Raw genomic sequence first — 13,060 nt, 5'->3', positions numbered from 1 at the left:
GAGAGGCAGTGGAAGACAGGAGTGCCTGGTGTGCTCTGGTCCATGGGGTCACGAAGAGTCGGACACGACTAAACGATTAAACAACAACAAAAAATGGTTATGGACAGAATTTCCAAAATATAAACAATACATAACGTCTTCCTGAACACAATAATAAGGTAGACAGAACTAGGTAGATGTGATATCAGATTTTTTGTGTGTGAATCTATTACATATGTGAACGCTGGCAGAGAATATAGCATTTTGTATTTGTCAGAGATAGCCCATTTTACTAAGTGCACCTAAGTCCTTTTATTGGACACCTGCCAAAGCCGTATTATTACCATCTACGCAGGTTATAGACTGTTGGCATTTAAGATTAAGCAGTACTTAATGACAGAAGCAAAGCAACGCTGGAAGGTAATGTTTAATGATGGGCAAACTTCAAAACACTGAATTTTGTAAATGGCGAATGGACATAATTGGCAGTTTGTCAGAAAGCAAAAATGTAATTAAAGCAGCACCTGCCTGGAGTTTGGAACAAGATATTTCATGATTGAAGAGAAAAGGGAAAAATAGTAGTAACTGATAAAACTCTGAAATTCAATGGGGCCTGGAGTGGGTTTCTGTGGGAATAATACTTCCTACTGCTCTATCAGGTAAAAAATTAGGTAAAACTCTGAGGTTTTCCTGGATAAGTAAATAAGATTTGCTTATTCACTATACTGTGTTGTCGTTTAGTCGTGTCCGACTCTTCGTGACCCCATGGACCAGAGCACACCAGGCACTTCTGTCTTCCACTGCCTCCCGCAGTTTAGTCAAACTCATGCTGGTAGCTTCGAGAACACTGTCCAGCCATCTCGTCCTCTGTCGTCCCCTTCTCCCTGTGCCCTCCATCTTTCCCAGCATCAGGGCCTTTTCAAGGGAGTCTTCTCTTCTCATGAGGTGGCCAAAGTATTGGAGTCTCAGCTTCAGGATCTGTCCTTCCAGTGAGCACTCAGAGCTGATTTCCTTAAGAATGGAGAGGTTTGATCTTCTTGCAGTCCATGGGACTCTCAAGAGTCTCCTCCAGCACCATAATTCAAAAACATCAATTCTTCGGCGATTAGCCTTCTTTATGGTCCAGCTCTCACTTCCATACATCACTACTGGGAAAACCATAGCTTTAACTATACAGACCTTTGTTGGCAAGGTGATGTCTCTGCTTTTTAAGATGCTGTATACTGTAAGGAAGTCCTATTAGGCAACTGCTTAGAACTGGCTCATTTTTTTGGACTAAATATGTCTTTGGGGCATATTTACATTTATTGTATGACCTTGCAAATACACACACACACACCGCTCCAGTTTTTGCCAAATTACTGTCATTGATATCTTGTTTCTTAAAGTACATCAGTACATTGACATTACATGGAAGTGAGATTTCTTGACTGTTGGCTTATTCTAGTGGTTACACATAAGTGTGACACATGGATGTGTTGGTGACAAGTGTCACAGGTAGTTTGCTAGTTTTGTTCAGAGAAAACCCCAAGGATGTGGATTTAAGATGCTGAAGGCCAGATTGTCAATTCTTAATGATTCAAGGCAAGTATTAAGTGAAGCAAGAACACAGCTGAGTGACATTGCAATAGATGAAAAACAACATTTGAAAATTATAGAAGCTTGCTAAGAAAGTTCATCAAGTCTGGTAAATCAAGGACATTCTTTCAGTGGGACTTTTAGATAAGACCACATCTTGGTTGCTTTCCCACCTTCATGATTGGTTATGTTAATAAATTTAGAACATCTAACTCAGTACTTGTTATCAAGAGACAGACAACTGTAAATAGAACTTGTACAGGACATGTGGTATTGAAGCTGGCTCACATTATTTTAAAGGCAGCTTGGTTCAACAAAAGTTATTCTCAATGATTATATGGTAACTGATTAATAGCCACATTTCCCTTGCAAATTGGGTGACATTGCAATTTTAGACATTTGTTTTGAGAAAGAAGCCCAAATTCATGTCTCTTTTAAAAGTTAAAGGGACTTGTGTGTGCATGTGGGAAGATGCGGAAATGAAGGATGTGGCGAGTTCTCATCTTTGCCCAAAATGGCAGCCCTCTCATGTGGAAGTGATATTGATGAGAAAGTGCCTTTAAGATGACACTGAGTACAGGTATGTCTTGTAAAAGGCCTATGTGCACCTTAGAGATGGTTCATCACCTCTGAAAGATGAGAAAGGGACCAGCTACTTGTAAATTGGAGGCGGAGAAGAGCAGCTTAGCCTTTTCACCTTGTGCAGCGAAAAGGTTGGTGTCAATCCTGCTGGGTACTCTGTGTATACATATATTTTTTAAAAGAATCAAACCCCCTCTTGAACAATTCATTTTGAATAGATCAGGAATAATTGTATCTGGATTCTCTGGCCATAAAATATTCTGTGAATGATTTTAAGGGACAACTCTAGGTGTGAAAAACTGATGCAGTATTGATATCCTCCTGTCCCTCAGCTTTCTTCATGGGTTGCTTTCAGAGCTGACTGTTAATGCTAGTTTGTGTCATGTTTTTAACCATCTGTGTTATGAATGGTTGCTCAACAAGAGAGTGGCATTTATCACGTACAGGATCACATGTACTTCACACTTTTTCTCCCCCAGACCTCTTTTCCCTGCTGGGTAACCCTTCCTCAGTTTGTTAAACTTCCCTTCCCCTGTGATTGGCTTCATGCTTGTATTAAGCTTTTCCTAAATTAGTAGGGGCATGGGGGGGGTGGATTTCCACCAGAATTGTGGAAGGGCAAGGGAGGTTGTAAAATTTTCCTTTTCCTACAGTCCCGCTTGTTTCTTCCTCAGATGACTGGGAAGCAGCTAAGAGTAGTGAAAAGGGGGCTGCGATGCAGGAAAAAGGCTCCTTTAAAGGGTGGGATATTGATTAAATAAATCAATAATTCTTTCCCACCCCGCAACAGTTTCTCCAGTGGGAGGTTATAGCCCATAAGCAGACTAGGGAGTGCAAATTGCACACTTCTGAACAAAAATTAGACAAAAGGACGTGTATCTTGGAGACTATGCATACCGACTGGAGAATGTGCATATGGCCCAGCGAATGTACAAAACGTAGCCAAGAATGTACAGAATTCAGCAGAGAGATGCACATTTCCTATGGAAGTAGTATGTGAACATTCTCCACAAGGCCTAGGGAATGTACACAATGGCCCTTAACACTCCTATTTATGTATTTATTTAAATGGATACTGTACACTCCTTGATTGTAAAAAAACACACCCTAAAAGACGTTTACAAAAAGATAAAACAGTAAAATCAAGAAGAATCACAACCATACTTTGAAACATACAAAAGTTAAAATACTAAAAAAAGAAAGAAAAAAAAAGATGCTAAGCATCTGGATACGCTTGTGTAAACAAGAATGTACAGTGAAGGCACCTGCTCGTTCTCAATAGGTAGGGAGTCCCAAAGTGCAGATGCTGCCTCACTAAACAATCAAGTTCTTAAAATGTGGATCGGGCAATATGCAGCACCTGGTGTAGTGCCTCAAGCAGTTTTTAAATTTTTAGTATGTGTGTATGTACACACACACACACACAGACAGAGAGAGAGAGAGAGAGAGAGAGAGAGAGAGAGAATAAAAAAACCAAGCTTTTTCTCTAACAAAGCAACTGGCCAGTACTATGCCCAGTGCAAGTAAGGGTCTTCATTTCACTTTGACATATGGTTGACATTATAAAGTATTTTTCATTGCTCAGGAAGACCTTTAATACTTAGCTTTAATCATACAATAGAGAGCAATATAATTTTCCTGGCAAACTAAATTAGATGTGCAAATTGAAACAAAAGGATGGGATCTAACAGTGGCATGTAGTCTAGCGCGCTCATATATAACCAGGAATGAGCATAGTAGGGAATATGTCTATATTAAGGCCAGAAAAGCAAAACAAAATCCATGCTGTGGATATAAAGCCCACTGTTTAAAGAGCTAGAAAGGTTCACAGCAAGAAAATGAAAATGCACATTTGTATTTGCACAGAAAGGGCTTCCCATTGTCTTATTTGAAAACTCTTCCTGTGTCCCTCCGTTGATTCCCTCATTGCACTCCAAGAGCAACAGCAACAACAACCCCCTTCATTATTTTGTTTGCAACTGTGGACTAGGCAACATGTAATTGCCACATGTAATTGCCACAGAATCGGGCTAATGCTATTATAATATTACAGGTTACCCCAATCTCTGCTGACTGGTAGCAAGATTCCAGGGGTCTTTTCACATAAACCAGGATTTATGTTCCTTTGGAATGAGGCACAGCAGAAACTAGTTTATTTTGCACATATTTACAACCTGGGTTTTGGTGGAGGGAGTGCAGAACATTACAAACCCTCCAAGTGTCCCTTTTTTCCCAGCGACAGTCCCAGATTTACAGAAGCCATCCCAGTTTCTGATAAGATCCCAGAATGTTCTGCTTATCCTTAGGATATCCCTATTCTCATCAGGGGAATGTTGGAAGGTATGGAGTTATGCGATTCCCAAGCCAAGGAGATGATGATGATGATAATAATAATAAATTTTATATAATAAATAATAATTTATACCCCGCCCTCCCCAGCCAAGACCGGGCTCAGGGCGGCTAACAACCGATATAAAAACAAATTGATTGAAATACAACTTAAAAACAAGATTAAAATACAACATTAAAACATTAACTATACAACCTTTAGAAGACATCTGAAGGCAGCCCTGCATAGGGAATTTTTTTTAAAAAAAGTATTAATGCTTTATTATTATTTTTTATATGACATTACACCCCAGGAGTGTCTCTCAGTGCAGCCTCTCCTAACTGAAGTGCATGGAGTTCTCCCTCCCCCTTAGTGCAAAGCTCTGTTTTTTAAAAGGACACATTTTTCCTGTGATGACATCACACCCCCTGTTACCCTGGCAACCTCCCCCTCCCAACTCTGCTGTTATCTTTTGCAAACTAATACACAGCTGGGGGAGGAACCCCAGCCCCCTTCTTGTCTGATGCTGAGTGTCTTACCTTTTGTCAGGTAAATCATCACCTGCCTTTGTTCTGTGATGGCACCTCTCTATAAGCCAAGCTCACGAGGAAGCTGGCTTGACTTGTTTTCTTTAGGCCTTGCTGAATCCATTGCTCAAACCCCACATTTAGTAATTTCAGAAATTATGAGGAGAGCCTGGCCCTCAGGAATTTTAGGGGATGCTTTTCCCCGGCGAAACCAAAACAATAGCGTCAAGAAAAGAATGAGGTTTTTGTTGCTGGTAGAAGCACAGACAACTTTTCAGTTATATCCATCTCTCCAACTAGTTTAATAGTACTTGGTTTATAATTAGGCCTAGCAGAGTGAGATGGGGACCAGGATGTCTTTGTATGTTAAGAGCACAGCCTGCTCTTTTGTCCTCAAGTCACCTCATCGCTGCTGGGCATTGCAGGAGACTCTGAGCTGAAGTCAAAACGTGAATCGTTGCCAGGTACAGCATGTCATTTTAAACATAAGGAAAATGTGGCAAAATAATACAAGCCCATTCCTGCAACGTTTCCTCACACAATGCTCCTTCTGAACTTGGTGGGAGTTTTTTTTGCGTGAGGTAAAAATCTTAAAAATAGGGCTTGGCAAGTCTAATTCATAATTCCCTGTGCCATCCAGGGAAAGCTACATAACTGTACCAAAAATGTATACTGAAGCGATTCAACATTCTTTTGCAGACTTGAGTATGCCAAGATGGCTGTTGGTGCTCTTTGACACCAACGGAAAGTTGCTTTGTTGTTTTGGAAACATCTCCTGCACAACCTGCAGAAAGAGAAATCCAACTGACACTGAAAGGGGAGAAAATGAAGGGGGAAATCTCTTTACAGAAGGCACTTGCCATTTCCACAAGGAAGATGTTGAGCTTCTATTGCTCTATGAATCTCTAATTGTAGTTAATGGGAAATGGAGTATTCTAGGCAATCAAGATTTATCATTCTCTTTACAAACAAGAAACAGTTTTGTTTGTTTGTTTGCTGTTTTAAATAGATGGCTAATCTTTTTTGGCCTTCCATGACAAGCAAGGCATCCTCTCAGATCAGTCTGACACATGAAACAGGGTGCACCTTTGAATTGCTTTAAGTGGGGAAGGAGCAAGTCTGGAAGGAGAAAAGTAGTGCCCTGTTGTAGTTAGGCCACTTCTTGGTGAAGTTGTCTTGTAATGGTTAGTCCCACCTGCAAGGGCAGGGGGCCAGAGAAGAAAGATGGTCTGCCCTTGGTGGCTAATGGATTCTCATGGATTTCTGATGACTTTGGGGGATTTTTTTCAGTGGATAGAGGAGGTGATCCTGTCAAGGCGCTTGTTTCATGGTGGAACATCAACAGGATCACTCCCAAGGTTCCTCTCGGGTGCTATGGATATCATATGGCTCCTTGGTACTCTGAGGAGCTGCAGTCGATGGCGCAGGTTGGATGAATACTGCCACACAAATGGTGGAAACCTTGTACTGAAGCTAATTGGACCTGTGTTAGGAGACATAACTGTGCTGACCACATGATGGTGAAGGCAGTAAAGAAACTGTATTTCCCTGTGCCAGTCATGTCCCTGAGCAGTTGGGCTGGCAGAGTTGGAGATCAGTGACCCTGGATTTGGTGTGCGTATATTTACATGATTTCAAGTACTTCTGTAAAACAGTTTTTATTTATTAATAAATCGCTGAAGCACATATTCAACCAAACAAGCTATCGTTTAGGACCCCACTCTCTTGGGGGACACCCAAAAAATTGAAGGTGGAAAAAAACCTGGATGTACATTTCCAAAATATAAGATAAACTTCTTCTAAATTGTATTTCAGTTCAACAATTACTTGGATAAACTCCATATTTTGTATGTGCAAATGGCTTTAGATACCTATTAGGTCGATAAATTACCATGTAGCATATACTCAACACAACAAACAGAGACCATTTTTTGTTGACAATGGACAGCTGGACATATAAAGGGCCCCATTACCTTCAGTGGCTTAGGGCCTCATGAAACCTAAATCCGGCCCTGCCCATGACATGAACACACATGCTATCCCCACAGAAAAAAGAGGTGCAATAGTATTGTTCCCTTAGGCAGAACCCTTGCAAAGAAACAGTGATGTCCTTACCATGGAACAATTTATTGTGTTAAATCAGTCCTAGCTCTGAAGTCTTCCCAAGAGAGAACTACATTGTCTGGAAATGCCTAAGAAATTATGCAAAGGATCTCGAGATTTTTCCAGTGCTGTCTGCTGTTTTAGGACAGCTCTTGGTCCACTCTTGTGTGACTTCAAATCATAATCTTCGATTCTCACCTAGATACCATAGAAGTGTTGGTTTTCCGATTTATGATTTTCTGTGGGTACGGTTTGTTCATGTTGCTTACAATGCATATTTATATTGGCCATATTATTGAATTAAAACTTCATATATAATACAAATGATTGGTCCACATCTGCCTGTATGTCACATATACTCCTTTAAAACATGTCTGGGTCACTGGGAAGCAAACTGCTTGTTTTTATGGATTTCTTGTGCTCGTTCCACTCTTCATCCTCTTATCAGGCTCTCAAATTGTGTGTATGCTTCATACCATGTTCATACTGTGAATCTCTCCCCACCACACCATGTTTGTCATTTCCCATTATGGGGCATATCTAAACTCATAAAATTAATTTCTATTAATCCTGTGAATATTCAGAGTTTTGACTACAGAAAAGAGAGCTGTACGCTTTGCATATTGGAATGGAAAAGCGGGCAAGGAAATGGGTGGACATTTGGAAAGGAATAAGGATATAATAGACTCTGCTATTTGACTTCTGGGATATCTCTCCACTCATATAGGGTGAGATGAAATGTTGAGTCATTCTGTACTTAGATTTCGAGTGGGTGTCACACAGCAACTGAGTATTGTGTGGCAACACATATTCACATTCTGCAAATCAGCAGTAAGCCGTCTTGATAGAAAGTTTGAGCAGAAAAGAAAATAGAGTATGTGTTCAAGAGACACAATGGTATGAGTAATCATATTGTCCCCGCAGCACATACTCTGAACACTGCATATTTCCTTGGCCAGTTCCTTAACTGGGTTTTACTCTCCATTTCTTCAAGTTTCATGTTCTCTTGGGATTTCAATATCATTGTTGCAGCACTAATGCAATCTTCTTTTGTGCTTTAAGCAAACATCCCTTGTGTTATTACATCTAACCTGGGATTGAGAAATGGCCACTGAAATGGACCAATCCCTACATTGTGTTCTGAGGACGCAAATGTTTACACCTACATCAGTAATAAAAAATGATTGTTAAAGTGAATGAATGTTTTCACAATGCACCACTTCCTCATAAAAATATTTGCATCACCTACTTTCCATCTAGCTTAGTTTTGTGTTTAATTCCCTTGGTTAACTATAGGCTGGTGCTTCTCTACATTCCCAGTGAAAACAGATCCACAATGTTTCTTCTTAAACAATAGGGCCTGTTAAACAAGCAGAGGTGTATTAATTTTTTTAAAAGAAGCTTAGGACAGTACAAAAGGTAATCCTACTTCTCCCTGTAATTATTATTATTATTTTTTATTTTTAAAAAATCAGATCACAAACTGCCTTAAAGAAGAAGATGGTTACAGGAAACACTGACTGGACGTGCCTCTGTTTTGTTAGGAGTTTCTGTACAGCAATTAATGGGGCTTGTGGAAGGGAATGCAGCCATGTTCATTTCTGTGCATGCAAGGGCATTCTCCCAGCTGTCTGTCTTTTGAATAGCTATTTTATTCCATTTAAATTGAAGGAGACAATTGCATATACAGTGCGAGGGCACTGACTTCACCCCAAACAATAAAAAAAGCAATAAAACCTTGGGAACAGAATGTGTAAATAGAGCCTAACGATGATGTCCTTACACTGAAAAGCGAAACATGGAACTATTATTATGGTAATGCTGTCAAATACTGGAGTTATATTATTCCACACTCATCCTAAGGTGCAGGAGTGCCAGCAGGATAATCCATGCCCAGGACACTCTATGTGGATTAAACCATCAGCCCTCAGTCACAAAATAGGGTATAGTTTTTTTATTTGATTTGCACGTACCTTGTGTCATATACAAATTTGCATCCTCTCTGGTAGGTGGGATGGAGGCCCCAAAATAAATCAGGGACCATATGCAAGTAATATGATATCTGACAGACAGAATGTAAACAGGTGAAGCTTCCCCATACAGTGGAACTTCGGTTTTCAAACTTAATCCATTCTGGAAGACCATTTGGCTTCCGAAAAGTTTGAAAACTGAGGATCAATGGGCTGGCTGCAAAGTCAATGGGAAAAAATGAAAAACGTGACTCGGAAGCCATTTGGCTTCCAAAAATCGTTCGAAAACTGGAGCAGTTACTTTCGGGGTTTTGGCGTTTGGGAGCCGAAATGTTCCAAAACGGAGGTGTTTGGGAACCGAGGTTTGACTGTAGTAATTTCTGCCTAGCACACAGCTGTTAAAGGATGAGTCATCTTCAGCCCCAGTGCCAACCCTACACCAGGCAAAGAACTCAACTCTCATGAGCTGAAAAGCACTTAGGATACTCTTTGTCTTTAATCAATTGATCCTTAGATTGGCAATCCCACATTCAGTGCCATTACTTTCAATGGGTCTACTGTGAGTAAAACTTAGTTGACTACAGCCCAGGGTCCAATCTTTGGGGTCAGGAAAAGTCTGGCCAAAAAATGATGGTTGTTGCTTCATGTCTATCCACTTTGCTGTAGCACAAACCACAGGCATGAGTTTGCCATCATAACGTGTTGTTAGATACCCGGTAAAAAATAGTCAGCAACCTGGGCTACAAGGCATGCGTAGAAACATATGACCCCACTTCTCTCAATGATCCCAGTGGTGTTTTGATGCATAAATTAGAAATACTGATCCATAGCTGTGTGACATGCGACATCACTCTTTTGTTTCTCTCCACTTCCAATCCATTTGAGAAACACTGCTTTTAGCCACGCCTCCTTGATGGTGGCATGGTCTGTGATGGACAGAATCAGACATGGGTGGCGCTGTGGTCTAAACCACTGAGCCCTTTGGGCTTGCTGATGAAAGCACACCAGTGCAAGTAGATAATTAGGTACTGCTGCGGCAGGAAGGTAAACAACATTTCCATGTGCTCTGGCTTCTGTCACGGTGTTCCGCTGCGCCAGAAGCGGTTTAGTCCTGCTGGCCACATGACCCAGAAAGCTGTCTGTGGACAAACGCTGGCTCCGTCGGCCTGAAAAGTGAGATGAGCGCCACAGCTCCGTAGTCGCCTTTGACTGGACTTAGCCTTCCAGGGCTCCTTTACCTTTTTACCTTTTATAACACATTTCAGATGACCTCGGGCAGAATTTGCTTCTAAGGTATGTGCTAAAATCTAACAAATTCACAGCTCCATTTTAGCAGGAAAGGGTGTTGAGAGCCAGTGTGATGTGGTGAATATTGCACTGAATTTAAAGCAAGGAAATCTGGGTTCAGTGCTTTGCTCAGCCATAAAGCTCATTGAATGACCAATCACCACCTCTCAATGTAACTGGAAGTACGAGTTCATTACCATGCCCATGTGGCAGTAACAGAAGCAAAAAAATAAGGGGGGGGGCTTTACTTTGATTCTTCCATTTCATCCTCTGAGAGCCACACAGCAGTGCTATTCTAAGTGGTGACAGCCTTGTTGAAATCTAGCCCAGCCAGGAGTTCGCTGGCACCTTCAGCAGCTTGCTGTGACAATTTTGCAAATAACTTCAAGGATAAAACCCCACACATTCACTCAGAGCTTGACACCACTGCTGGGGATCTGTCCCTGTGCAGATGTTTGCACCAGTTTCCATTTCTGAGTCCTGAAAATATGGGCAAGGCAAGTTCTTGCCTCATCTCAGTCCATAAGAGTGAGCGAGATCCTGCTGGATCCTGGAACATTGTGTCAGAGTTGGGAAGAAGTATAAAAACAGAGGTGGCAATGATAAGGCTGTTTCTCAAGAAATCCTCCTTATACTTCATAACTGCTGACCTGATGCCAGTCTCCCCTTTTTGAGCAAGATGTTCAAAAGGGTGGCAGCTGGTCAGCTTCAGAATCTCTCAAAGGAGGCTGGTTATCTAGACATATCACAGTCTGACTGAAATGGGCCTGAAATGGGACGCGGGTGGCTCTGTGGTCTAAACCACAGAGCCTAGGGCTTGCCGATAAGAAGGTTAGCAGTTCGAATCCCCATGACAGGGTGAGCTCCCGTTGCTCAGTCCCTGCTCCTGCCAACCTAGCAGTTCGAAAGCACGTCAGATAGGTACCGCTCCGGTGGGAAGGTAAATGGTGTTTCCGTGCGCTGCTCTGGTTTGCCAGAAGCGGCTTAGTCATGCTGGCCACATGACCCAGAAAGCTGTCTGCGGACAAACGCCAGCTCTCTCGGCCTGAAAGTGAGATGAGTGCTGCAACCCCAGAGTCGTCCATGACTGGACTTAACCGTCAGGGGTCCCTTTAGGGCCCGAAATGCCTTTGATCACCTGGTAGAGAGGGGGCAAAGTGGATCCCTCAGTGCCTTTTGATACCGCTGACCACAGTATTTTTTCCAGATCAGTTCTCTGGGCTGGAGGTGGGGGGCATTGTGGGACAGCTACTAGACTTCTTAGGTATCCTTGTAATGCAAGCAAATGAAAAAATAAATAAATCCACACTTCTGCTTGCCCCATGATATCTAAGCATGGGTGCAAGTGGTTTTCCGTTTGTCCCACTGCTTTCCCCTGGGAAAACCCACTCTTTGCAGCTGAATTGGAGCAAACATCATTCTGCAGGAAACTTGATTGGCGTTTATTACAATTCAGCGGTAAGGACCATGTTTTCCTGGGGGAAAGGGAAGGGACAAGCAGATGTGTGGATGATACCTAAGTGAGTGTAACATGCCACCTTTTTAAAAAAAGATCTTTGTGATTGAGTTTTTTAAAATGTTCTCATGAAAATTTGTCAGCATTTTAATGTTTGTCTTCCTAATACGCTAATTTTAAAAAGGCAATTTTGCCTAATGCACACATTTTGATATACAATTTGTCAGCATTTTAATGTTTGTCTTCCTAATACGCTAATTTTAAAAATGCAATTTTGCCTAATGCACACAAATGCACACAAATAAATGAACATTAAATAACTGATTTCTACAAATGTTGGAGGAGTTGCTTTTTTTAAAAAAAATCTGGTGTTTGCTTAAGCAGACACATCCCTTTCACAATTTTTAAAAAATGGTTGTTTCCTTTCAGAGCCTGTATTCCCCCCGCCCCTCCTGGCTACTGATACTACTGTTGACATATCACACTATTGAAAATGGTGGGATGACTCAGAGCTTATGGCAGTGTCTGGGAAGTTACTGTGGCCCACGATCTGACTGTGTCACCCTTTTGCAGAAGTTGCATGAGGCAAGCAGTTTGGAACCAGATTGTTACAAAAGTGTCTTTTTTCTGTGAGACATTCTCTCTCTCTCTCTCTCTTTGTGTGTATTCCACATATAATGCTTTTGTGAACTGTAGTTTAAAATAAACACCAGATTTTTATGGCTTGAGAAAACAGAGATGCGATTAGCATTTTTTTATTTTTATTTTTGCTGCATTCCCTTCTTCTCCCAGAGTACTTCCACCCAGTGTTCGAAACTCCCATTGTTCTAGGCACATTTTGGGACAGAGAATTTCATTAAGGTGAGCAGTTTCTGAGCTCTGTGCACAGTACCACACCTAAGATTTCAGATTAAAATTGCAGAGTAGAAGGAAAGGAGGACTTTTTTTCTGCTTCCCCACTTCCAACTACCCTCTGAAGACTGGAGAAGAGACCCTCTTAAGAATATATTGGGGGGTGGGCAGGGGAAGGACTAGACCATGTGAAAAATGAACATTATATTTTAGCTGCAGTTCATTCATTTTCAGCTTTGTATTCTTGTTATTAAAAAGCGCATCTAGGCATTCCGTTGTGGTGCCCATAACCTAGGTTTAAGGTGCCATTTAGCTCCTAAATTTCATATCTCAGTTTCTAACACTGCTTCCATCATAAGTGAAACAAATGAGAGTGCACTTTCAGCTGCGATGCCCC

The 13,060-nt window shown here is 41.4% G+C and overlaps 1 long non-coding RNA gene across 1 annotated transcript in view; it reads right to left on the bottom strand.

The window, feature by feature from the left end:
• The window catches only part of LOC310753080, a 292,662-nt gene that overhangs the window by 69,336 nt on the left and 210,266 nt on the right, over window positions 1-13,060 (bottom strand). The window lies entirely within an intron of this gene.

Source organism: Podarcis filfolensis, assembly GCF_964270895.1.
Source record: "Podarcis filfolensis genome assembly, chromosome: 17".
Lineage (NCBI taxonomy): Eukaryota > Metazoa > Chordata > Lepidosauria > Squamata > Lacertidae > Podarcis > Podarcis filfolensis.
Note: the sequence above shows the minus strand (reverse complement) of the source record. Positions and strands in the feature narration are given on the sequence as shown.